Raw genomic sequence first — 26,953 nt, forward strand, 5'->3', positions numbered from 1 at the left:
CAATCTTCAACTAGCTGATTGTTATCTCTACCTATGTGCCCCAAACCAAATTCAATATATCCCAAACAGAACATGTTAAATGCTTGTTGGATGATTAACCAGATTAATCAGATCACCCTCTGAACTAACTTCTCTTCCTAACTTTCCTATTTCTATCATGGTCACCACAATTTTTCTAAGCACCTATATTTGCATTCTAGATGTTCTTGAGTTTTCACTTTTACTCTATCCCCCAAATTCCAATATCTAATCAAGTGATTATTGATTCCATCTCCTGGACATCTCTTGTGTTTTCCTTTTCTCAAATTATAGGTGACAAATAGCAGAATAAGGATTTGAATTCAGGTTCTCTGGCTATAAATTCAGGGGGTTTTAGTATCAGGGTATGAACAAAGTGCAGAAACTCAAATGGCTGAGACACATCAGAAAAACTGGTTGCAGATCTATTAAATTCATATGTTTCATAAAGAACGATACCAGGAATTCTGGGGAAGCTGACTATTAAAATTTTTTTTTTAATAAAACCCTTACCTTCCATATTAGAATCAATACTGGGTATTGGTTCTAAGGCAGAAAAGTGGTAAGGGCTAGGCAATGGGGGTTAAGTGACTTGCCCAAGGTCATACAGCTAGGAAATATGAGTCCACATTTGAACCCAGGACTTCCCATCTCTGACCCTGACTCTCAATCCACTGACCCACCCAGCTGCCCCTGGAAGCTGACTATTTCTGAGAGTGGATAGACCACTTGACTTGGATTTAGTGTGACTTAGATTCAAATCTTGCTTTCTGAAGATGGATCTGTCTTCTAATGATGATGTTTGAGTATATAGATAATAATGAAATTAGCCAAGCTTTAATATCCAGGAGGCACTAAAATATTCTCTTGTCTCTGTGGGAAGTGTCACATCTACTGATTAGTCATCTTAGCTTTAAAAGGCAGATATCAAATGTCTTGTTGATTTTCTGGGTGAACCAATGCCTCCTTACTGTCTAGAAGAAAACTTTTCAAATCTTTATTATCAGGGATGAATATTTATAAGGAGAGGGGAAGAGAAATATACGGGGAAATCTAGATGATGTAAAAACAAAACATATCAATAACTTTTTAAAAGAGATCTATATTCTGGAAGGTAGGGGATTAACTTGGCAGGCAGGCTATTCAACTAAGTAAGATCATGAGGCTATCTTGTCCTAACCAGTAAGGAAATATAATAATAAATGTTTATAAATAATTTACACTGGCCTGGGAATCTATCCTGGAGGTTCACTTTTCTATCCTGATCCAACTGGTTAGTTGGGCCAAGAGGATGCTGCCTTCAGTTTCACAAATTTCACAATTTCACAAACACTACATCTAGAATCATGGCAAGATCCTTAGTTTGTTACCACAACTACGAAGTCTCTGGAGCCCCCTTCTGGAGGTCTTTCACCATGATCAGCAGTTTATTCATCATGTAGGTCATTGATTTAAGGAATCTGGTAATACTCTTTCTTGCACCAGCCCCACCTCATAGGGACTGCATGTGCCTGCAATTAGGAACACCTTGACCTAGAAGGTCCATCTTTACCTCAGTGTAGAGAGAATGATTCCAAATAAGACCTGAGTTTGCTAACCATTCTTCTCACTCAACCTAATGCCCCAGAGCTTTGGTAATTTTATATCAACTATTTCTGTTTCCTCCTCTTGACCTGTACTCATGAGGGAGCTATACTTAGACAGAGAGCCTCATCCTGAATAAGCCACCTCAAGTCAGTCCATAGGTTCTTATATCAAATATAACTAGAACACCCTCTATCTGAGTCATTTTGCAGTAGGGATGTGCTGCAGACAGCCAGCTCACCCAGACTCCTGAGAAATGATTGTTAATTTTTCAGTGTGAGCATTTATACCTTACAAATCAGCAAATGCTATAATTCAGGACTTCATTTATTATTTTTTATTGTCTAGACTTAAGAAAGTAATGGAGAAGTAATGCAGATTAAATTTAAAAGCATGTCAAAACTTTCTGGTGAACTAGTTGTTAAAAATTCATCAGCATGCTCCATAGTCAACCAATTCCAGGCTGATCCTAGCCCAGAGGATCCCAGAAATTCTTTATAAGTACAATTTAAGAAAGTGGTAGAGTTGGTATGACTAGACTATCTTAGCCAGCTTGATGAGGAGATAAAAATAGTTATCTTTCATAATTGGATTGGATTGGATGTAAGCTTGAGGGTTGGAAGGGAGGGAAGGTATGACTATTTTCTCTAAGGGAGGTCTCTGGAAATGTTTCTGATGTAGTTCTGCCTACATCTCTTCCCTAGAGTGCTGCCAGATAGAAAAGAAAGCAGAAGAAAGTATATTAGGTCCATATGTCTCTTTATCATTTAAGTAGGAAGCCATCCATAGATCAGCCTGCTTTTGTTACCATGAGAAGGAACTTCTGAGAACTTCCTCACTGAGACAATTTCTGATACCCAGGATTGAACTGCTAGGCTTGTGGGTGTTACAGATTAAAGCAATGGAGGACTTTGCCAACTTTATGAATCAAAGGATTCTTTCCAAGGAGAGGAAGTATCCTGGCAATCCTATGCTGCTCTAGGGCAAGCTTTTCTTTTGACTCAACTTTGCAGTCATCTAAACTCATGGAACCAAGCAGATCTTATCTGATAGGAACAGGAAGGGGATGCTTGACACTAGTCTAGAATGTCATGTTGCCAATACCCAAGGTAAGATCAATTTAAAGCAAGTTTTTAATATCTTTACTATTGCTTATATTTCCCACCAGCAGGATTCAGTAGAAAGTGTTCTGCCTCTGCTATGGCAGTCTATCTATAGGCCATGGGCCATGTTTATGTTCAAAACCTTAAATATACATGGATGCTCAAGACTTTTGGTAGCTATAGATATGACACAATTATGTGCCGGTATGTCCAATTTTCAGGAAGTGTGTATTTGGGCTAAGGATGCCATAGGTACCCAGCTAACTTACTGCCACATTTCTGACCATTCTACATCTCTAAGTGGTGGGAACGATGAATTTTATTCCAGATCTGTCTCATCTTGGGTTTGTGATGCCATGTAAGTGTATGTATTTTTTTTTGTCAAGGACAGCTTTCTTCTTCCTATTAGCCAGGCTTCCCATTATTACCTAAAGGACATTTGCTGCCTCCCTCTTACATAATACTCAATCACAGTTCCAATTTTCCTCATATTTTTGGACATATTTTTTCATAGTCTTCTAAGGACTTTTTTTCAGTTTTCACAAAGGGCAGAACACACTAATTGGAATGTTGTCTCTGCTACTACATATCTTACCATCAAGCAGATTAGGCCACCCTATACCCACCTAATTGCATTTTTTATAATTATTCAGTCTGCTCAACTACTCAGAATATGCTTTTATCTATGGAGTATGGCTTGTATTCTTCATTTGTCCTAGCACTTACCTAATGAGCAACAGTTAGTGACTACCTGGAGGAGTGGAGAGGTATCTAAGATAATTTTGATATGAACTCTATAAATAGTTAAAATGGCTTACAAACATGAATTTTACTATCATAACAGCTATAGAGAACTGTCAGGTATAGGAGACCAAGTCTTGCTCTACTCCCGTAACCACTACACCAAAAGACCCTATAAGACAGGCAATTTAATCGACACATCCTTCATCAAATGGGTGGTGAAACCCATGCCCTAACTGTCAGAGACAGCTGTCTTGCTAGGGATTCCACTGTACTTAAAACACACATTGAAGATGTAGGAGCCAAGAGCTTGAGTTGAAGTGATAGTATTTGCTCATAGATGTTATTTAAAACCTGAATATAAAATAATGGTCAGTGCATGCTACTGTAACTAGCAATCAGGGCAGTTGGCATGTTAGGAAGTTAACGCCTGGTTGTCTTTAATGGAACGTGGAGCAATCATCATGTAGGTTTGGGGGAGGGAAGGAAGGAGGAAGGAAGACAGGAATAGAATCCTAGCATGAGAATGATAGTGACAGAGAGTGAAAAAGGAATTCTGTGATTGTGTGGAAGTGCAAAGAATATGAGTCCATGTGGAATAGGAAGAATGTGAGAGACTCTCCCATATAATGTCTTGGGCAGGGGTGAGTTATATTCAGCTATGGAAACTTGAAGTTTGGCAGGGATAGTTTGGTGTGGCTCTCCTATACTTTTTAGGTCCATTTTGGGTGTAAGAATCCTGGTTCTTTATGGCATGTAGGTGGTGCTGAGGATAGAATGCTGGGCTTGGAGTCAGGAAGACATGAACTTAAATTTCACCTCATATACTTAATAGCTGTGTGACCCTAGGCAAGTCACTTAAACCCCTTCTGCTTCAGTTTTCTCTACTGTCAAATGGGAATAATAATAATAACCTCTACCCTACAAGGTTGCTATAAAGATCCTATTCAACAAGTTAAGTGGTTTGCCCAGAATCACACAACTGGTAAATATCTGAGGGCAGATATTACTTTGGGTCTTTATGACTCTAGTGTCAGCACTCTATTCTTTGTGCCACTGTGCTGTGGACCACTACTAATTGCTAGTGTTTACATAGCAAGGGTTTTATAAATGTCTCATTTTGTCTTCACAATGATCCTGAAGGATAGGTATTATCATTCTATCCATTTTACCACAAATTTATGCAATCTAATCTCAACTGGTGCTCATTGCTGAATGGCAAGTTTGCATACTTCCTTGATTATCATCCTATAACATCTTCATAGAAGTTTTCTTTTTTCTCCTTGGATCTTCTTCATTTTCTCATCCCCTCTTCACAAAGAGGTCAGTACTTACTAATTTACTAAGAAAATTTGGTCCATCATGATGAGATCCCCATTTCCTTTATAAATTAAAATTCATCTATATTGTCCCCTCATTCACTCCCTTTTTGCTCCAATCTCTGATGAAGTTACTCTTTTTGCTAAGGTCACTCACTCTGTTTACCCTTTGGACCCATTACCTCTGATCTTCTTTGGGAGCTTGTCCTTTCTTTTCTCTCTATTTTTAAACATTTAAATCTCTTTAATCTTCTGGCTCTTTTCTTGTTGCCTATATGCCCAGGTCTTCCTCATTCTTAAAATGACCTACAAAAATAATTCTTAAACTCTCTATTTAAATCTGCCATCTTGTTAAGTTAGACTCCTATAAAATACCTCTCTAGACTCCTGGAAAGCCTTCTATACTCAATGCCTGCTTCCTCACTTACTACTCACTTTTTAAATGCTTTCTATCTAACTTCCCATTTAACCACTTGACTGAAAATGCTTTCTCCATGGTTACCAGTAATCTCTTAATGGATAAATCCCAGATCTATAGGCCATTCCTCCTCCTTTATGACTTATTATTAGCTAGTCTCTTTTGGTGGCCTCATCTATTCCCCTGGGTTCAGTTGTCATCTCCATGCAAATGAATTCAAATCTATAACATGATATTGGGTTCCAGTTCCACATTCTGTTTATTTCCAGGCTTGTTCCACTGTCCTCAAGAAGGGGCTTCCCTTCCTATCTGCTGATTGCCCTAATCACCTAATGCTTTACATTAACATGTTTAGGAGAACAAAGATGATTCTGAGGGTTCCTGGACATGGCAATTAAAATGAATGGGTCCATTGCTATAGAAAAAAAATGACAAAATATTCTCACCATTATGAAGAATTGTCCAAAATGATAGAAAAATTATTCTATGTCCTGCTTTCTTTATATTATCCAATAATGAGTATTTATGGGGCAGCTAGATGGTGCAGTGCTGGACCTCGAATAAGGAAGACCCATTTTCCTGAATTAAAATCTGTCCTCAGACACTTACTACCTATGTGGCCCTAGACAAGTCACTTACTCTTGTTTGTCAGTTCTTCATTTATAAAATGAGCTGGAAAAGGAACAAATCACTCCAGTATCTTTGCCAAGATTTGACCCAGTTGAGGTCAAAGAGTCAAACATGACTGAAATTCCTGAACAATAATTACAGTTGAACATTTAAAGGTAGAGATGGTGAGTATAATTCCATATGTATATAGAAATTCTTTCTCTCAATACAGATTGGTACCTTTTCTGCAATTTATCTTAAATAGTTGCCTAGATCACTTGGAAGTTAAGTGACTTGCCCATGGTCATAAAGCTTGTAGATGTCAGAGGGAGAATTTGAACTCAGGTCTTCTTTTGACTTTTGAGGTGTAGCAGCCCACTCTGAACTAGGGGCAAGGGGAACAGTCAGTCTTGGGCATGCTCAGTAGTGCTCATGGCTGGGAAGGCCTCTGACCCTTGACCCCAGCTTCTCCCAGGTTAGGCGGGAAAACAGGTTTCTTTGTTCTCCCCTGGTTAAGAGAAACCACACCTACGCCTTGTCATTGACCAATGAGGGTCATCCCTATGTACTACGTAGCAAATGGTATTTATGGCCCAGCAAGCTCCGCCTCGCTCTCTCTGCTCTGCTCTTCCTTCTCTTTCAGGCTACCTGATGGCTGTCCTTGCAGGAGCTTGGCCTCTGGCCAAGCTCCATCTTTAATCTCTCTCTATTCACCTCTCTGACCTGTGTGGTATGGATCTCAGGACTGGAAAAGCCTACGCAATGGTCCTTTGATCGGAGCTTAGCTGTGGCTCATTGATAATTAATAAAGACTCATTCTGACCACCTCATATCTCTAATAGGACTCCGTCACTCCCCTCGTGGTATCAAAAACTTCTATCCTGTCTCTATCTTCCTACCTTGTGGCTTCTCTCCCCTCTGAGAGAGAGCTAACATGAGGTCAGCTCTCTTTTTACTGTACAACAACGCCTCTCTATTCAAAGGTAAATTACTGAAAATATTTTTTGAAAGTGATGTAAAATCTTTTCAGAATATTCAAAATCCAATTTTATATGGGAGTAAAAATAACAATGAATTTATTTAGTATTTTTAGAAATGTATTTATTTTAATAAGCAGAGCTAGCTTAGTTTGTCTGTCTGTAAGAAAGTACTTCCCTAGGAATCCATATAGTAAAATGCATATCAGTACATGTTTATTTATCTCACTTTTGCTTTGCAAAATCTGTGCATATAATATGACCTGTGGGTACACATATATCATAACTAAGGCAAGCATTCAAGAAAAAAGTCAATTTATTTGCTAAGAGAAAACTCTCATATGACTTTCCAAGGAAAACAGAATTGAAAAAGAGTGAACTATGTTACACTAATAGGAATATTTCATATTATATTGTATCTACTTTGAGGACAGAAAGTATCTGACCCTCTTTTCTATCTTACAGCACTGAACACAAAGCTCTGCTCAGTGGTCACAGTTCAAGGGTCCTTTTCAATACTTGATCCTCTGCTTTTCCTCTTTGAAAGTGCCCCTTGCAGACTTACTATAGTAATGAAGCACTTCACTATGGTCCCTGCAGACAAATTAACCTGCATCAAAGTCAAATGCAAATTTATCTTGGCCTCCATCCTGACCTACAGTGAACCACCTCAACCAGAGTGGATGTTTAAAAAATATTTATTGACTAGATGAGGGGTGTGTGGAATCTCTTTTCTTGGCTCCTGGCCCCTGGAAATGTTGAACATCTGGTCTTTTCTATTTTCTTCACACAGCTTACAACATCAATAATAATAAATTGGTTCACTCTCTATTTTTCTTGGTAACCTAGTGCTTTTGTCAATGGTAAAAAGTAGAGCTTTTGGTCAGTCTTATTTCAATCTTCATGGCTCTCTATTTTCCTAAAAAGGACACTTTGAATGCCTCTTTATAGGATCATAGATTTAGATCTGGAAAAGGCCTTAGAGATCACTTTATAGATATGGAAGTTGAACTTTAGAAAGGGTAATTGACGTGCCCAAGATCATGCCGATAGTTGTGTCTAATATGAGATTTGAACCTAGGTTTTCTCAATTCCAATTCCCATTGCTCAGTAGCTTTTGTGTTGTGTCTGACTCTTTGATCCCATTTGGGAGCCATGTGATTTCCTGCTCCAACTCATTTTATAAATAAGGAACTGAGACAAACAAGAGTAAATGACTTGCCCAGGGTCACATAGCTAATAAGTGTTGGAGGACAGATTTGAAGTCAGGAAGATGAGTCTCCCTGACTTAAGGCCTGGCACACTAATCATTGCACTACCCATCTGCTGCTTTATAGTCTATCCAGTATGCCACACTTCTCATATTCTTTTATTTCTGTTACTTCCTATTGTCTCTTTTTCCCCCTATAGGAGGAGAACTTCCCATCCCTCACACGGTAGTTAAAAGTTCTAGATGTCATTTAGGATTGAGTTTGAAAAAGGTATCCATTAAGTATAAACCACCAAGAAATTTGTCAAGCCAATTAACAGACAAAAAGATTCATATCTAGCTCTGCTACTCACTACCCACAGAACCTTGGATAATTATACTCTTTGGACTTGAGTTTCCTAATCTGATGTCTGTATTACAGATCTAAATACATGGTCCTCAAATTTTTTTGAAACCTTAGAAATAGAAGACATTTAAGCTTTAAAACTTAATAACATAGATTTAAAACAGGAAGAGACTTTAATAATTACCTTTAGTAAATCCAACTCCCTTGTTTTACAGATGAAGAAACTGAGGTTCAGAGAGGTTGACTTGCAGGATCACAGATATAATTTAGATGGGCTCATAAAAGTCATTCTCACTTTTCAGATTAGAAACTGAAGTTTAAGTAGGGTAAAACAACTAGCATATTAGAGGTAAAACTTGAACCTGGGTCTTCCCCTTTGGAGGTCAATTCTCTATCATACAACCCCATGAAAAGGGGCAGACAGGTAGTAAGTGATAGGGCTAGGATTTGAACTCTGTTTCTTTCATCTCAAATCTCACCTTTCTTTCCAATGCACTCACAGACCTGCTTTTCAATTGAAAAATGAAGTTGCAAACATGAACTGGGACAATTTGAAAATATGAGTGGCCTAAATCATATTAAAATACATGGCCCCACAATTCCAAATTCAATAGAACAAATATACTGATCTGGGTATGGTAGCAGGCAAGGAAAGCTATGAGTCTTGCTGATTATAATCTACAGCCTGCACATCTCCTAAATGAATAGGAGACGAAACAATAAAGAGTGCTCAACTGAGATGAAGGCAGACATTTCAATTTTCCCTTTGCTACATTAAACAATAGAGTCGGCAATTTAGAGTGACAAGATGAGAAAGCCAAGTAAGAAATAATGACTTGAAGTATGTGGCGTCAATAATTAAATCCTGACCCTGTGTCAAGGCTCAATCCTCAAGCCTTTGGGCACATGTAATCCTCAATGAATTTAATGGGAGTTTTTCCTATGAAAGGAACTATGCAACTTGGTTTTCTATGTTCATTTAAAAAACTAACAAATTAATATTTAGAAGGAAATGACACTATTCAAAGAGTAAAAATCATCACTCTCAAAAATATGTTTTAACCTTGTTTTTAAAAAATCTTGAAAGTGAAGTTTTTCAGGATTTGCAATTTAATGAAATGTGAATCTAATGAGTAAAGACCAACTAATTAAAAGACAATGTAGATAAATTCTAGATGTGCTTCATTTAGCCTCACAGTTCTGTCCTCTGCCCTGAGCAGACAACATCTGGAGATAGAATACTATTTGCTTATATTTTTAAAGTACAGTTGATTGTTGTCTCCTTTCCCTCCTTTTTTTTCCTTATTAAGTCAATCATGGCTATACCTTTGTTTTCCTGGTAACCAAGAGAAATCGGCTAGGCAAAGGAGTGAAAGAAATCTTACCGCTACATCTGATAATGCACACAGCATTCTGTCCTCCAAGTTTCCTCTCTACCAAGAGAAGGCTGCTATGTTTCATTCATTGGTCTCTAGGAAAGTGTTTTTAAATTTTTTTCTATTTTAAAAGTTTTATGGGTGGCTTTTGTTTAACCAAGAGTTTTGTCTGATACCTACCATCACCAGCCTTTCCTTGTAACAAAGACATATGGTTAAGAGTTAATCAAGACAAACACAAGGAACCAAACTGACAGTTCATGCAACATTCTATACTCACACTAGAGTCTTCTCCAAGGAAAGGAAGGAGATGCATTTCTTTATCTCTTTTATAGGGACAAGATTAGTCATTCTGATTATACAGTATATATAATTATTCATATCAGTTATATAATATATATTAGATTTATTTCCTAAAGTGATCAGGGAAAGGGGAAAAGAACCTATACATTCTAATCTATTCACAGCAACTCTCTGTGGTGGCAAAAAACTGGAAATTCAGGGAATGACGATAAGTTGGGAATGGCTAAACAAGTCATGGCATGTGATTGTGATAGAATATTACTTTGTTGTAAGAAATGAGCCAGGTGTAGAGGTGGGAAGTCCTATTTTTAAAATTGGCCTCGGGTATTTTGTAGCTGTATGGAGGTTCTGGGTTCAAATCTGATCTCAGACACTTCCTTGCTACGTGATCTTGGGCAAGTCATTAAATCCCAGTTGCCTAGCCCCTATGACTCTTCTGCATTGGAACTAATACTTGGACTTGATAGTCCATGACAGAAAGTAAAGGATTTAAAAAAATATGGAAAGACCTACATGAATTTAAGAGGTGAAATGAGCAGAACCAAGAGAGCATTATATAACACCCAATGTGTAAATATTATTTGAAGAATAACTTGTATATGTCTACCTCCAGAGGAAGAACTGATAAACTGAAACAAAAAGGCATATTTTTATATATACATATAACTTTTTTTCTTCAACTGATACCTTCTCTAGGACAAATAAGTGAGGAAGTTAGCTGGGAATTTTAATGTAACGAGCAATTAATTTTAAAAACACATTGGCTATTCCAATTATACACAACTCTTCATTCTAATTATATAATTACATGAAATGTTACTTTAATAATTGTATTGATTGTACATGCTGTTTTCCTGGTTCTGCTTCCTTTGCTCTGCATTGCTTCATAAAAGTCTTCTGGTTCTCTGAATCTCTTACATTTATCATTTTTATGGTGCAGGAATATTGCATTATATTCACATGCCACAATTTGTTTAGCTATTTCCCAATCAATAGCAAGTCACTCTGTTTCTAGTTTCTTGCTACCACAAAAAAGTGCCACTATGAATATTTTAATAGGCAAGGGATTTCTTTCAGTCTTTGATCTCCTAGGGGTATATGCCAAGTCATAGAAATCTTTTGCAAAATGATATTAAAATTTGCTGACTATTCTTACATTGTTTTGTTTCTCACATTGAAAAATTGTTTTTCAGGAGCATTGGACCAATTCATAGCTCTACAAACCAATTGGCATTCATATCTTCCTGCACCCTTCTGACATTGACTATGTGGTTGTTTCCAATCTTTACCAATCATTTGGGTTTGAGGCAAAATCTCAGAGTGGTTTTAATGTATATTTCTCTTAATATTTGTGATTTAAGCACTCTTTGATATGTGTATTAATAATTTGAAATTCTTTTGGAAACTCAACATCCTTTAACTATTTACTTAGAAAATGTTTTTGGTTTACATATTTATGTTAATTCACTATAAACATATTGGATATCCTTATCAGAAATGTTTGATGTGTGTCCCTGGGCTTATCATCAAACATGGAGGCCTTTGTCAACTGTGCCAACTTTATGGACTTTGATTCTTTCCAAGGAGGTGAAATATCCTAGAAATCCTATGCTGCTATAGCCCAAAGGGCACTAAAAGACTGTCTCCCCTTTGTTCCAGCCATAGCACTGCTGGGTTTGTACCCCATAGATAATAAGGAAAAAGACTTGTACAAGAATATTCATAGCTGTGCTCTTTGTGGTGGCAAAAAATTGGAAAATAAGAGGGAGTTCATCAATTGGGGAATGGCTGAACAAATTCTGGTATATGTTCGGGATGGAACACTATTGTGCTAAAAGGAATAATAAAGTGGAGGAATTCCATGTGAACTGGAATGACCTCCTGGAAGTGATGCAGAGCGAAAGGAGCAGAACCAGGAGAACATTGTACACAGAGACTGATACACTGTGGTACAATCGAACGTAATGGACTTCTCCATTAGTGGCAATGCAGTGATCCTGAACAACTCAGAGGGATCTACAAGAAAGAACACTACCTACATTCAGAGGAAAAACTGTGGGAGTAGAAACACGGAAGAAAAACAACTGCTTGATCACATGGATCAATGGGGATATGACTAGAGATATAGACTCCAAATGATCACCCAAGTGCAAACATCAACTACATGGAAATAGGTTCTGATCCAGGACACATGTAATACCCAGAGCTTGGGGAGAGAGGGCTGCTCACAGCAAAAAAAAAAATGCCATAGAGGACAATAAAAAGCCCTCAGCTAAAACCTCTCCAGTGCTCAATACAGAGACCTCCCTACACTCTATACCCTGACCTCTTCCAGGCAACCTCTAAGTTCTCAGGGGCTGAACCTAACTGTAAGAACAGCAAGACTAGTGTAAAAATGGACTTGAATCCAGGACTTCAATCCCCAGAAGTCCTTGCTCCACTTCCCAAAAATGCTTTGTAATATCACTGAATTCTCACCTGGGCCGAGAGCAAATGATTATTTAAAGGGTCTCTGCCCACAGCGGGGTCTCTTTTTCTTTCCTGTTTCCGCTTGCAAGCAGACGTGGCTCTTTTCATAATGTAGGTGAGGTTGTCTAGGCCAAAGGCCTAGACACGTGTTTTCTTATTCTGTATTTTCTTTAACCCTTGAAAACTTTAATAAACCTCTAAAAAATATAATACTCCTTGCAGAGAGAAACAAATTTCTACCTCTATCAGTATCCCCAAAATTTTCATCTTTACAGTTTGGCGTACTAAGTCGGGAAAACGAAATACTCTCAATCTTCTGATTCTTTTCTTAACTGATCTTTATTTCAGCCATTAATAGTTACTGCCTAGAAATTTTTTTAAGCCACGTTTCTCTGGTCAAGGTATTTTTACCCTCGCAAATCTGCTGCTCATTCCAGCCATTAGATAGTTCACCTCACCCGGCTTGGCTGCTTCTCCCTGCCTGCCTGCAGCCATCCACTCCAGACCGGTTTGCTGTTTGACCCAATTGCAGCTCACCTGCCCACCCTGGCTGCCCGCTCCGGCTCCTGGCCCTGCTGCTTGTCTGCATTCCTGTCCTGGCCCTGCCCACTCCCAGTATTCTCTCTAGTTCACCTGGCCCACCTGATTCAACCTAGATTGCAATCACCTGGTGACCTGCCTGCCCAACAAACTCTAGCCTTGGAGCAGATCACTCATCACTCAGGACTCATTTCTACCAGCTGGTAACAAATGGGGGTATTGGCTCCACGTGGGCAGATTGGAGTATAGGAGGGAGAGAGACAAAAGGGAAAGAAGAAAGTTTTTTTCAAGCAGGAAGTTAAAAGCATGGCTATTTTACAAGGATATCTTTTAATTGCATTGATCTTTTTATTGACATCACCTAGGTGTCAGGGAAAATATTGAGCTCCATACAACCTTTTAGCTAACTTTGGGGAAAAAACTCTGCGTCTCAGTGAACTGAGAGCCAGGCTCTCTCTCATCTCAGATGGGAGGTTCTCAGTTAAAGTCTGGCCTGAGACACTTCATGGCCGTGTGGCCCTGAGCAGATTGCTTGGACCTCATTGTTTACCCCTTATCAATTTGCCTTCTGACAATAGGCATCTAAATGGATAATTAAAAACAAAAAACAAATAAACAAAAAAACCCAAAGAACTTTAAAGAGACTAGAGGTTATAATTTTAAGGCATTTCAGACTCCAATGGTTATAAAAAAATCTCTGTATTTCTATTGTATTTTCCTGATTATTTTGTTTAAGATATAACTTTGTGATTTTAAGTTCAAATATTACTGCATTCAATATTATTCTGTTACACTGAATCATTTTAATGTACTGAGTTTTAAAATTCTTTTGTTTTTCCCCTATAACCATATTGAGATCATTATAATTAAGTCCATATATGAAAAAACAGCTTTTCTATTTTTGCCTTTGAAAATTGTCACATAGAGGATAGATGGACTTCATCAGAACTGGTTACAATTGCTATAACAACCTTTGGAAAATTTAATGTGGTAAATATCTCAAATTGATTTTAAGGGTTTTTTAAACATGATTTTGGAATTTTTTAACAATCTCTGGTTATTTTGCCTGCCCCTACCATGAGGTGTAAGGCTCACTCTAGTAGCTGAAGTGAAATACATTTTATAACCCCCAACCTTCCTGCATTTCTAAATATGTGAATGGAAGTTGGGGCAGTTAATCTCAGGGCATTTGTACCCCTAAAAAAGCCTCCAAAAAGGAGCACCTCTCATTTATACTCTTCACCTCACTACTTCCACCAGAATGATATTTATTGATTATGTTCTTAACCCAATATGAGTTTTACTTTGTTTAAAAATATGTTTATCACCAGGGTTGAAAGATTTGCTATGTTTGTAAAAAATTGTGACAAATATCCATCAAATAGGTTTTTTAAAATGCCATACAGCAACTTATGTGAAATATGATAGTGTGTTTGTTTGCTATTGTAATTAATTGGGCTATTGAGAATTTTGGGGATATTGATAACTACATATTTGTACTACTGTTTTTTAAAAATGAAAAATGTTACCTTGTTCAATTCATTTGCCTTCTACTCACAGTGGATCATGGCCAGACATCAGACATGAAGAGGAAATGGATCTCATTTTTGGTGAGAAAGCCTTGTATTCTATATTTTCTTAGCTGACACAGCATGTCAATGATTATAAGCTACATTTTTGAATTTTTAAAACTCTTTTATTATATTTTTTCTTGCACGTGCAATATACTATTTCAGTTTTTTTATTTTTTTCTCTCCTTTTTATATTTGAAGCACATGTCACCAGCATTAAGATTTTCTTTAACTTTTTGACTTTTCAGTACCATAAGTTTAAAATACATTTTTCAATGCATGCCCAAAAGCTTGAGACTAGAAAAATGATGCCACTAATTATTTAAAAAAATTAGGGGACTTTGCTTAATGATTCTGTCTGATTCTAGGACAATATATACACACAAGAGCCATTTCACAGAGCCAACGAAAAGCCAATCCAGGATGCACTTCTAGGCCAATACAAAGGTCTTGAACCTAGTGTGAAGACTCGAGGCTTTGTTACGATATAGGCTTTCCTTGTGTCCACACTCACTCTGAAAATACTCACAGATGAGTATCCCCAAACTTGGCTCCTACTTGGCTTCTATAATCTGGTCCCTTTCTTTTCTGCCTTTCATACTGTGGTACCTTTCTGTAGTCCTGGCTACTGACTGGGTAAATATATCATTGCTTAGATCATTTTGATTGGGCCCTGATTCAAGGACCTGTTATAGATTTATTTTTCTTTTACTTAGAATTTTTACACATAAGACTTTGATAGTCTATATTTTCATCCAGAGGTTTTTCTTTTTTTATTTGGATTTTTCTGATATCTTTTTTCATTTCTCTTGCCCACTGATTCATATACCTCATACCTCAGCCATGCATCCCTAAATGATCCTGTATTTTTTTCAATCACCCTCTTAACAGGGGAATGTAAAAAATATCATTATTTAAATTGCAAAGTTTAAATTCCTTTTGAGAAGAATTTTAGGTAAATAAAGATGCTACCTCTCTGAATACAGAAACTGAACTGTTGGAGAAGACACCATGAAGATGCCTCCAGATCACAAGCTGCACAAAAAAGAAATCCAAATTGAACTTTGGGTGTAGTTGATTGAACATTTATTTGTATGTATACTTTCATGCCAAAGAGGACTGCCCCCTAACTGGCTTTTTGCCAGTGCATCCAGCAATTATTGGTTTTGTTCTTTTTTTTCTCTTATCCTCAAATTGTTGTAATGTTTAAGTTGATTATGTTTTCATGATCCTTGTTTGGGAAACTTCTTTCCCCAATAACAATCAAACAGAGAAAGGTAAAAATGGACTCAAATCCAGGACTTTAATCCCCAGAAGTCCTTGCTCCACTTCCCAAAAATGCTTTGTAATCTTAATGAATTCTCACCTAGGCCAAGAGCAAATCATTATTTAAAGGGTCTCCACCCACAGCAGGGTCTCTTTTTCTTTCCTGTTTTCACTTGCAAGCAGAAATGGCTCTTTTCATAATGTATGTGAGGTTGTCTAGGCCAAAAGCCTAGACATATTTTTTCTTATTCTGTATTTTCTTTAACCCTTGAACTTTAATAAACCTCTAAAAATATAATACTCCTTGCAGAGAGAAACAAATTTCTACCTGTATCAGTATCCCCAAAATTTTCATCTTTACACTAGGGACCCTAGGAGGCAGAGGAAACATGGAGACAGGGAGTTGCAGAATTTGGGCAGAGAGGGGAGGCTCAAAGCAAAATGCCATAGAGACCTGAAAAATAGCATTTGGACAAAAACCTCTTCAGTGCTTAATACGGAGATTTGCCTACACTCTGTAAACCTCAAAATTCCTTAGACTTATAAATGTTGGAAATTTCACCATTGGGATATTTCATACTTGGAAAATTTCTTACTGATAGTCTATTAGAATGGGAACCCCATTGGCATGGGAGGTTCCTTCTCTTCCCTTCTTAAGATTACTTTAGGACAGAAACCTTTTGCTGAACAATGGAAAGGACTTTGACCTATGCTTAAGCATAGAACAGGAATTTCTTTGAGTCATGATTGATTTTAGAATTGATACAATGGAGATACTTGGAATCAATCTCCACCCTATTCAGTCCTAACAGGATTGAGTAAGGGCTGCAGCCTAGATCAAAATTTAATTATTCCAATCTCTACCCTACTCAGGTTAACAGGATTTAGAAAGGGCTGTAGCAAAGGAGCAAAGATTTAATCATTTGAAAATATGACCTTCAACAGACATGTGCAAAGCCTCTGGGCGGTCCTGGGTTAAGCTAGAGCCTCCATTGGCACAGGGAAATGGATGGACAGTGATTGGTAGATGTGAGGACTGAGGGGAGGAAACTTGGATGGTTTCCTTAAAGATCAGGGGGGTCTGAAGACTCGGGTGGTGGTTGAGGAGTTGATTGGAGTGGTGGCAGTGTACTCTGAGAAGCTTGCTCTGAAGGAAGCTGAAGGTGGGGGCCTCTGAGACTGTTTCTCCATTTTGGTCATGTGAGTAATAGGGACTGATCTCCTTTCTTTGCCCCAGCTATCTAAGGGCTTGGGCCTTTTGGCCCAGCCTAAACAGAAGGGGTATTTAAGCCCTATTCCTTTCTCTCCCTTTTTTTCTCTCTCTATCTCTAATTCCTTTCTTCCTCCTATTGTAATTAAACTCCATAAAAGATTGACTGCAAACTTGGGTTTTCATTTAGGAATTACATAGCTGAATTCCTTGGTGACCTTAAATTAATATATATCAGTCTTTTAAAGTGATTTCCTTGTAACAACTCCACACCCAGACCTCTTCAAGACAATCTTTAAATTCCTGGGGGCTGGACCTTCCACTAAGAGTAGCTGGACACTGCTGAGGACTGGGATAAATATCCTCAGGGCAAAAAGCTCTCCAGAGTCCAGTACAAAGATCACCCACATTCCTCACTTAGACATCTGACCAGGAAGGAACAAGGCAATGGTCACCAACTCCCAGGAACTAAAATCCACAAATACAAAAAAAAAACAACCAAAAAACCCCCCCAAAACCAAGAATAAAATGTTGACTCTTGATAATTTTTATACAGAAAAAACATAGACTAAAGAAAATGCATCATAAGATGACCAACAATTAAACACACTCAAACCTTCAAAAAAAAATGGAAATTGTTCACAAGTTCTTGAAGACTTTAAATCTGAGTGTCAGAAAAATGGAAGAGATATGGCAAGATAAGATCTCCCACTTGGAAACTGAAGCCCAGAAATCAAATTAAATAATAAGCAAATTGAAGACCAGAAATGACCTGCTGGAAGCCATGAAAAGCAGGATAGATCAAAACAAAAAGGAAAATTAAAAGATCTTAGCTGAAAGCCAGTCATTTAAAACTAGAATTGTGCAAGTAGAAGTCAACAATATCAAAAGACAGCAAGAATTAATAAGGCAAAGCCCCAAAAAGGGACAAATTAGAAAGCAATACAAACTATCTCACTGAGAGAGGGTGGTTGACCTTGAAAACAGAAGTCAGAGATACAATTTGAGAATCACAGCCCTACCTGAAAACCTGGAAAAAAACAGAAATCTTGACACCATACTACAAGAAATTATCCAAGAAAATGGCCCTAAGGTTCTGCAACAAGAGGGCAAAATAGACATTGAAAGAGTCTATAGATCACCTGCCACACTAAATCCTCAAAAGACAACCCCCAGGAATGTAACTGCCAACTTCAAGAACATCCAAGCTAAGGAGAAAATATTACAAGAAGCCAGAAAGAACCAATTCAGATATCAAGGAGCACTAATAAGGTTACACAGGATCTGGCAGCCTCTAAGCTAAAAGACCGCAAGGCTTGGAATACGATATTCATAAAGCCAAGAGAATTGGGTCTACAACCAAGGATAATTTGCCCATAAAAACTGACTATATACTTCCAGGGGAAAGTATGGACATTCAACAAAATAAAAGACTTCAAATATTTGTAAAGAAAAGACCGGAACTAAACAGACATCGTGACATCGAAATCCAAAAACCAAGAGAAACATGAAAAGGTAAATAAGAAAGAGAAGGGTCTTATTTTGTTGTTGTTGTTGTTTTCTAAGGGCCTCAAATATGGCCAAATCATTTATATTCCTATATGGAAAATGTTATTTGTAACTGTCAAAAATTGCAATTACTATTATAGTAATTAGAAGAATTATCCATAGGTAGAGATTGGGGTACTAAGTGGTTTAAAAATCATATATAAAAAGAGAAGAAAAGAAGGGGGGAATGACATCAAGGGAAACTTGAAGGAATAAGAAAATTAGGATAACCTATACTACCAAAAAAGGCACATGGGAGATGGAGGAGAAGAATACAAGTATAAAAAGGAGAGGAAGAGATAGCTAAAAGGTAATACTCAAACCTTATTCTCAGTGGAATCAATTCTGGGAGGAAAGAGCATCTAGGTCCATTGGGATATTGAACTCTATCTTACCCTATAGGGAAGCTGAATGGGGAAAATTAAGGTAAGGGGGAGTGGGCACGGGAGTTAAGAAGGGGGGAGGGAAAGAGAGGGAAGAGAATTTAATTGACTTTAAAAAAACAAAAGGGGAACAAAAAGGGAGGGTGTGAAAAGGGAGGGTGGGAAGGGAAGTAATTCAAGGGGGTAAGTGTGTGGGGTAGCTTAAAAAGACCACAAAAGAAAATTAAGAGAGGAATAAGAAAGGGAGGGGGGGATAAAGGAAAGTAAAATAAGGGTGGGGATTAGGGGGACTGATTAAAAAACAGAATACTGATGTAGAAGGAAATAATGAAAGAGGAAAGAACAGGACAAGGAGATAAAATGAAAATCTTGGGGAATACAGAGGTAGTAATCATAACTTTGAATGTGAATGGGATGAATTCACCTGTAAATTGGAAGCAAATAGCAGAGTGGATCAGAAACCAAAATACTACCATATGTTGTCTACAAGAAACACACATGAGGAAGGTAGATATGCATAGGGTAAAAGTAAGTGGATGGCACAAAATCTATTGGACATCAACTGATAAAAAGAAGGCAGGAGTCACAATCATGATATCTGACAAAGCCAAAGTAAAAATAGATCTAGTTAAAAGAGATAGGGAAGGTAATTACATCCTGATAAAAGGCAGCATAGACAATGAGGAAATAATCAGTACTGAACATGTATGGCATAGCATCCAAATTTTGAAAGGAGAAATTAGTGGAGCTCAAGGATGAAATAAATAGAATAACTATACTAGTGTGAGACCTGAACTTTCCTCTATCAGAACTAGATAAATCAAACCAAAAAATAAATAATAAAGAAATAAGAGAAGTGAATGAAATCTTAGAAAAATTAGTTGTAGTAGATATGTAGAGGAAAATAAATAGGGATAAAAAGTAATACACCTTCTTTTCAGCAGCACACATTCACAAAGATTGACCATGTACTAGGGTATAAAATCATTACAAACAAGTGCAAAAAGGCAGAAATAATAAATGCAACCTTTTCCAACCACAATGCAATAAAAATAATGATTAGAAAGGGTATGTGGAGAGGCAAATAAAAAATTAATTGGAAATTAAATAATACGATTCTCTAATATCAGTTAAAGAACAAATCATAGAAACAATAAATTCATTGAAGAAAATTACAATGAGATATTCTTTCAAAATCTATGAGATGCATCTAAAGCAGTATTTACAGAGAAATTTATATCCTTGAGTTCATATATTAACAAATTAGAGAGGGCAAAGGTCAATGAATTGGGCATACAAATTAAAAAATTAGAAAGTGAACAAATAAAAAATCCCCAGATGAAAACTAAATTAGAGATCCTAAAAATTAAAGGAGAAATTAATAAAATTGAAAGCAAAATAACTATTGAATTAATAAACAAGATGAGAAGCTGGTACTTTGAAAAAACAAATAAAATAGACAAAATACTGGTCAGTCTAATAAAGAAAAGGAAAGAAGAAAACCAAATTGACAGTATCCAAGATGAGAAGGGAGACTTCACCTCAAATTAAGAGGAAATTAAGGCAATAGTTAAAAACTAATTTGCCCAATTATATGACAATAAATGTGGCAATCTAGGTGATATGGATAAATATTTACAAAAATATAAATTGCCTAGATTAGCAGAAGAAATAGAATATTCAAATAACCACATGTCAGAAAAAGAAATTGAACAAACCATCAAAGAACTCCCCCAAAAAAATCCCCAGGACCTGATGGAGTCACAGGTGAATTCTATCAAACATTCAAAGAACAACTAATCCCAATACTAAAATAGGCAATGAGGAGACCAAACTATCAATCTTTGCAGATGATATGATAGTCTACTTAAGGAATCCTAGAGGATCAACTAAGCTAGTGGAAATAATCAACAACTTTAGCAAAGTTGCAGGATACAAAATAAACCCACATAAATCATTAGCATTTCTATATACTTCCAACTCAGCCCAGCAGCACGAATTAGAAAAAGAAATTCCCTTTAAAATCACCACAGACAGTATAACGTACTTAGGAATCTATCTGCCAAGACAAACACAGGAACTATATGAACACAACTACAAAACACTCTCCAAACAATTAAAACTAGATCTAAATAATCGGAAAAAACCATTAATTGCTCATGGGTAGGATAAGCTAACATAATAAAAACGACAATCCTACCCAAACTAATTTACTTATTTGGGGATACCCATCAAACTACCAAAAAAAACCCTTTTTTAATAGAATTAGAATAAAACAATAACAAAGTTTATTTGGAAGAACAAAAGATCAAGAATATAAAGGGAAATAATGAAAAAATGTGAAGAAGGTGGCCTAGCAGTACCAGATCATAAACTGTACTATAAATCAGTGATCATCAAAACAATATGGTAATGGCTAAGAGACAGAAGGGAGAATAAGTGGAATAGTCTTGGGGTAAGTGACCTCAGTAAGACAGTCTATGATAAACCCAAAGATCCCAGCCTTTGGGACAAAAATCTACTATTTGACAAAAACTGCTGGGAAAATTGGAAGACAGTATGGGAGAGATTAGGTTTAGATCAATATCTCACACCCTATACCTAGATAAATTCAGGATGGGTGAATAACTTGAACATAAAATTAAATTATGTGAACACAGAATAGTATACTTGTCAGATCTTTGAGAAAGGAAAAATTTTAAGAGCAAGCAAGAGTTAGAAAAAATTACACAATACAAAATAGATAATTTTGATTACATTAAATTAAAAAGGGTTTGTACAAACAAAACCAATGAAGTCAAAATTAGAAGGGAAGCAACAAATTGGGAAACAATCTTTATAATAAAAACCTCTGACAGGGGGCAGCTGGGTAGCTCAGTGGATTGAGAACCAGTCCTAGAGATGGGAGGTCCTAGGTTCAAATCTGGCTTCAGCCACTTCCCAGCTGTGTGACCCTGGGCAAGTCACTTGACCCCCATTGCCTAGCCCTTACCACTCTTCTGCCTTGGAGCCAATACACAGTATTGACTCCAAGATGGAAGGTAAGGGTTTAAAAAAAAAAACAAAAAACAAAAACCTCTGACAAAGGTCTAATTACTCAAATTTATAAGAAACTAAGTCAAATATACAAAAAATCAAACCATTCCCCAGTTGATAAATGGGCAAGGGACATGAATAAGCAATTTTCAGATAAAGAAATCAAAACTATTATAAGCACATGAAAAATGTTCTAAATATATCTTATAATCAGAGAAATGCAAATCAAAACAACTCTGAGGTATCACCTCACACCTAGCAGATTGGCCAACGTGACATCAAAGGAGAGTAATGAATGCTGGAGGGGATGTAGCAAAGTTGGGACATTAATGCATTGCTGGTGGAGTTGTGAATTGATCCAGCCATTCTGGAAGGCAATTTGGAACTATGCCTAAAGGGCACTAAAAGACTGTCTGCCCTTTGATCCAGACATAGCACTGCTGGGCTTGTACCCCAAAGAGATAATAAGGAAAAAACTTGTACAAGAATATTCATAGATGTGCAGTTTGTAGTGGCAAAAAATTTGAAAATGAGGGGGTTCCCCTCCTATTGGGGAATGGCTGAACAAATGATGGTATCTGATCATGATGGAATACTACTGTGCTGAAAGGAATAATGAATTGGAGGAATTCCATGTGAACTGGAATGACCTCCAGGAATTGATGTAGAGTGAAACGAGCAGAACCAGGAAAACATTGTACACAGAGACTGATACACTGTAGTAAATTCAAATGTAATGGACTTCTCTACTAGTAGCAATGCAATGATCCAGAACTATCTGGAGGGACATATGAGAAAGAACACTATCTACATTCAGAGGAAGAACTGTGGGAAAAGAAACACAGGAGAAAAACAACCACTTGATCACATGGGTCAGTGGGGCTATGATTAGGAAAGTGGACTCTAAAAGATCACCCTAGTGCAAATACTAATAATAAGTAAATGGGTCTTAATTGATGACACATGTTGAACCCAGCAGAATTGTGAGTCATATATAGGAGGGGATTAGGGGAACGGGAGGGAAGGAACATGAGTCTTGTAACCATGGAAAATTATTCTAAATCATCTAATTAAATAAAATTTTAAAAAATAAATGAGATTACAAAAAAATAAAAAATAAAAAGTATTCATTTAAATAAACAATATGGAAATATATTTTGTGTGATAAAAAATGTATAACACAGACTAAAGTGCTTGCAAGCTTTGAGAGGGGGAAGGGAAGTAGGAAGGGAGATAATTTGAATCACATAATTTCTGAAACCTCATGGAAATTTGTTATTATGCGTAGTTGGTAAAAAAAACTACAAAAAATATTTTTTAACTTTGTTTTTTTACTTTTTAATTTACTTTGTCTCCTTCCTTATTTTAATACCAATCTAGGCTGTTCAAAGTTGTTGTATTTTCTCCTTCCTGGGGAAAAAGAAATCAGAGAAAAAGAAAAGAAATAGAGGACCCACTGGTACAGCAGGCAGTATGAGCAATGATCCCAAATTCCTGCATACACACATTGTAGACTCCACCAGCAAATTTCTATGGTGACTACCAACTGACAGCTCTATATCTCTCTAGTCTTCATGAGAAAGATGACTAGTATAGGACTGTGGGTAAAAACTTGTTCCCAAGAATGAATTTCTTTGCTCCACGGTACAGTCCTAACCACTCATTGCCTTTTATAGCTTGTGAAAAATAATTTTCCCCTCTGGGTTTAAAGAAATCACTGAAAAGATACTTAAGGAAAAGATGATCAAAGAACTAAAGATGATAGTAGAAACCTTTATGCTCCTGGATCAGGACTAAGAAAACAAAAAACAGTCTTGTCTCTTGTAAACAAACTGTTCAAAAATATTAACAAAGACATAAATCTTATAACAAGTTATTTGGCTGATATATTCTGCATCTTTTATCCAAAATTGCTATGTACTCACTACAAGTCCAAGAACATATTTTTGTTTATTACAAAGTAGTTTAAAGTTTTGGAAAATGTCAAGAGTCCACAATATAATAGATTTTTTTACTTATTAGATAATTTAACTTGGATTAAATCCTATTACATCTGCTTTGAATTGGAAGATTGTAATGAATTTAGTGAACTTTTTAGACTGCCTTCTAAGTGATCAATAAAAGTCACAGTAGGAATTGACAAATGCACATGCTGGACTTGATGAATTCTAGTATTATGGAAAGTGATGGAGTAACCCAAGAACTGCTGGATTCTATTCTTATTAAGCACTTTGCCTGTACATAAGGATTTAAATAAACTAACATCTGAATTTGCAAAAGTCCTGTTTTTTAAAGAAGTTTTTTAAAACATGTATTTTCAATTTTTAAAACTAAGTTTTAGTATTGGGAAAGTCTTCAATGAGTAATTCATCCAATCATGCATTTGGTCATATAAACATTTTTTTTAGTCATAGATTCCCTACAGGTTGAATTCAAATTAGAGAGCAATGATATAGAGGGACATTTTTCCATATTTCAATCACTAGCTCAATTGCTACTGAAGAGTCCGATTTGGCAACGAAGATTTGGCCTTTTTGGTACTGCTTTCTTGGAAAATGTAATGATATTCATGTTTCTTGTCAGGGTAGAAAGTGTGAGATTCACCAATTATTGTTTAATGAATCACCAATACCTAACAAAGGTCCTTAAGGAATACTTTAAAGTTAGATTTCATTTTCCCAAAGAATATATATAACAGCTCACAAAAGAGACCTTTTATTAGTCAGCAATTAGTTACTTGGCTTTTTGGAGGGAAAACACTGAAAAACAGGAGAGGGTCAGAAAAATGTGTGATGGATCTTGTCCAACTTTACAAGGAATAGTGTCTTCCTGTAGAAAATGACTAAAGGATAAATGTGCACACAGATCATCGAATTGGCATCGAGGACCACTTTTTGGTAGGGGATATCTTGCTCATTAACTTGTCTCTCACAATCTTGAAATGGAAGACTGGAATGTTCATATAATTTCCAACTTGGACCAAATGCTTAAAAAACACTCAATGAAATGTACAAATATGAGAGGTCTTCTATGTTATATCTTTATTGTATAGCTCACAGGAAAAGTAGGGTTTCTGGAATATAAATGTTGAGGCCACCTACATATTCTCACCTCTTTTCTATGTTAATTTATTTCTAATCAAACAATTACAGAAAATATTTAATTAATTTTAGGAAGTATCAATTTTGAGTCCATAACTATTCAATTCTTTCTTCCATTTCCCTGAAACTTTTGGTTCTTTTTAAACATCAAGTCCTGTACCTTTCGTGTAGTCCACTTCTCTTCTCTCTCTGTCTCTCTCTGTCTCTCTGTCTCTGTCTGTCTCTGTCTGTCTGTCTGTCTGTCTCTCTCCACATGAGGAAATGAATATCCAGGAAAGTTTAGTGACTTGTGTCAGGTTATAGCCAGTAACTTAATTGGGAATAAAAACCAGGTCTCGACTTCTGGGTCAAAACTCTTTTCACAAGTTATGCATTTTTGCTTGTCTTTAGCTTGCTTCTATGCTTTCGAATTTGCAGTTCTTAATTGGCTGTATGCTGGGAAACCAAATTGCCAGACTTGTTTAATTTTGTATAAAGTGTGAATAAATAGGGTATGAGAGTTTCTCCTTCTGGAATAAAGCAAATTGATTTTACAACAGCAATTTTTGGAATGGCTATCGCTTTTTAAAATTTATGTATGGTAGAAGCCACTGTGTTCCTTGGGTTTCAGATTGATAGAAATCAAACTTTTACATAAATGGGATAATATTGAAATGGCCAGAAGTGATAATCCCTAATAAATCATTCTACAGGGTAACAGGAATCAGAAGCTATAGGTTTCAACTCTTGCTGTGCTATTTACTATTTTTATAATCTTGGGCAAATTAGTTCATTTTGGGGAGTGTCTCAGTTTCCTCCTCTTAAGAACAATAAATATCTCTAATGTTCTTTCTTTCAGCTCTAGAGCTTCTGAATGAGTAAGTACTTATTGAGTGGCTGAAATGTGGATGGAGCCAGGTTATTTAAAGATGGAGTCTAATTCTTTTGGGATTCTCTGGCTTTGTCTCTTTAATTGGCATGGTAGCTTTGACCTTCTCTATTTTCAAGAGATCCTTCAGTCTCAGCTTCCTAAAGAGCAAGGATTGCAGGCAGGTGCTATCAACCCCTGCTGAGATTTTCTTTTTAAAATAAACTAAATAGAAACACAAAGGGAAGAAAGTATTATTAGTTATTACTCCCTTTTCATCCTGTGAGATGTTTATGTCCTTCAGTAGTTCCTCCACAGTGGTTTGACCTAGTATACTAGGGGTCTTCTTATGGGTCTTTTGACATCTAGCAAATACTAATGGGTCAAGAGCAAAGAACTAGGAGAAATTTATGGAAGTTGCAAAGATGCAGGTTTTTAAAAAAGACCCTTACCTGCTATTTTAGAATCAATACTCTACATTGGTTCCAAGGCAGAAGAGCCAGTAAGGGATAGGCAAGGGGGGTTAAGTGACTTGCCCTGGGTCACATGGTCAGGAATTGCTTTTGAGGTAAAAATTTGAACCCAGCGTTTCTTGTCTCTACTCCTGACTCTATTCATCAAGCTACCTAGCTTCCCCCCAGATTCAGATTGAAGGTTACTAAAATGAAATTTAAAAAGCCTTCTTAGCAATTATGAACTTTCCAGAAATGCAAATAGCTGCTTTGGAAGATTGTATAGACCATCTCACTAGAGGTCTTCAATCAAAAGCTGGATGACCACTTATTAGGCAAGTTGAAACAGGGATTTCTTTTTTAAGTCCATCAAGGTTCTATATAATTCTGAAATTCCATTATTCTGAGCATATGGTTTATCCATCATTAATATCATGTGACAGTTCCACTTCCTTTTCTGGTCATACATTCTCTGATGACATACTTTTCAGTGTCTCTCCTACACAGTCCTTCAATAGTAATATAT

Source organism: Monodelphis domestica, chromosome 2 (assembly GCF_027887165.1).
Source record: "Monodelphis domestica isolate mMonDom1 chromosome 2, mMonDom1.pri, whole genome shotgun sequence".
Taxonomy (NCBI): Eukaryota; Metazoa; Chordata; class Mammalia; order Didelphimorphia; family Didelphidae; genus Monodelphis; species Monodelphis domestica.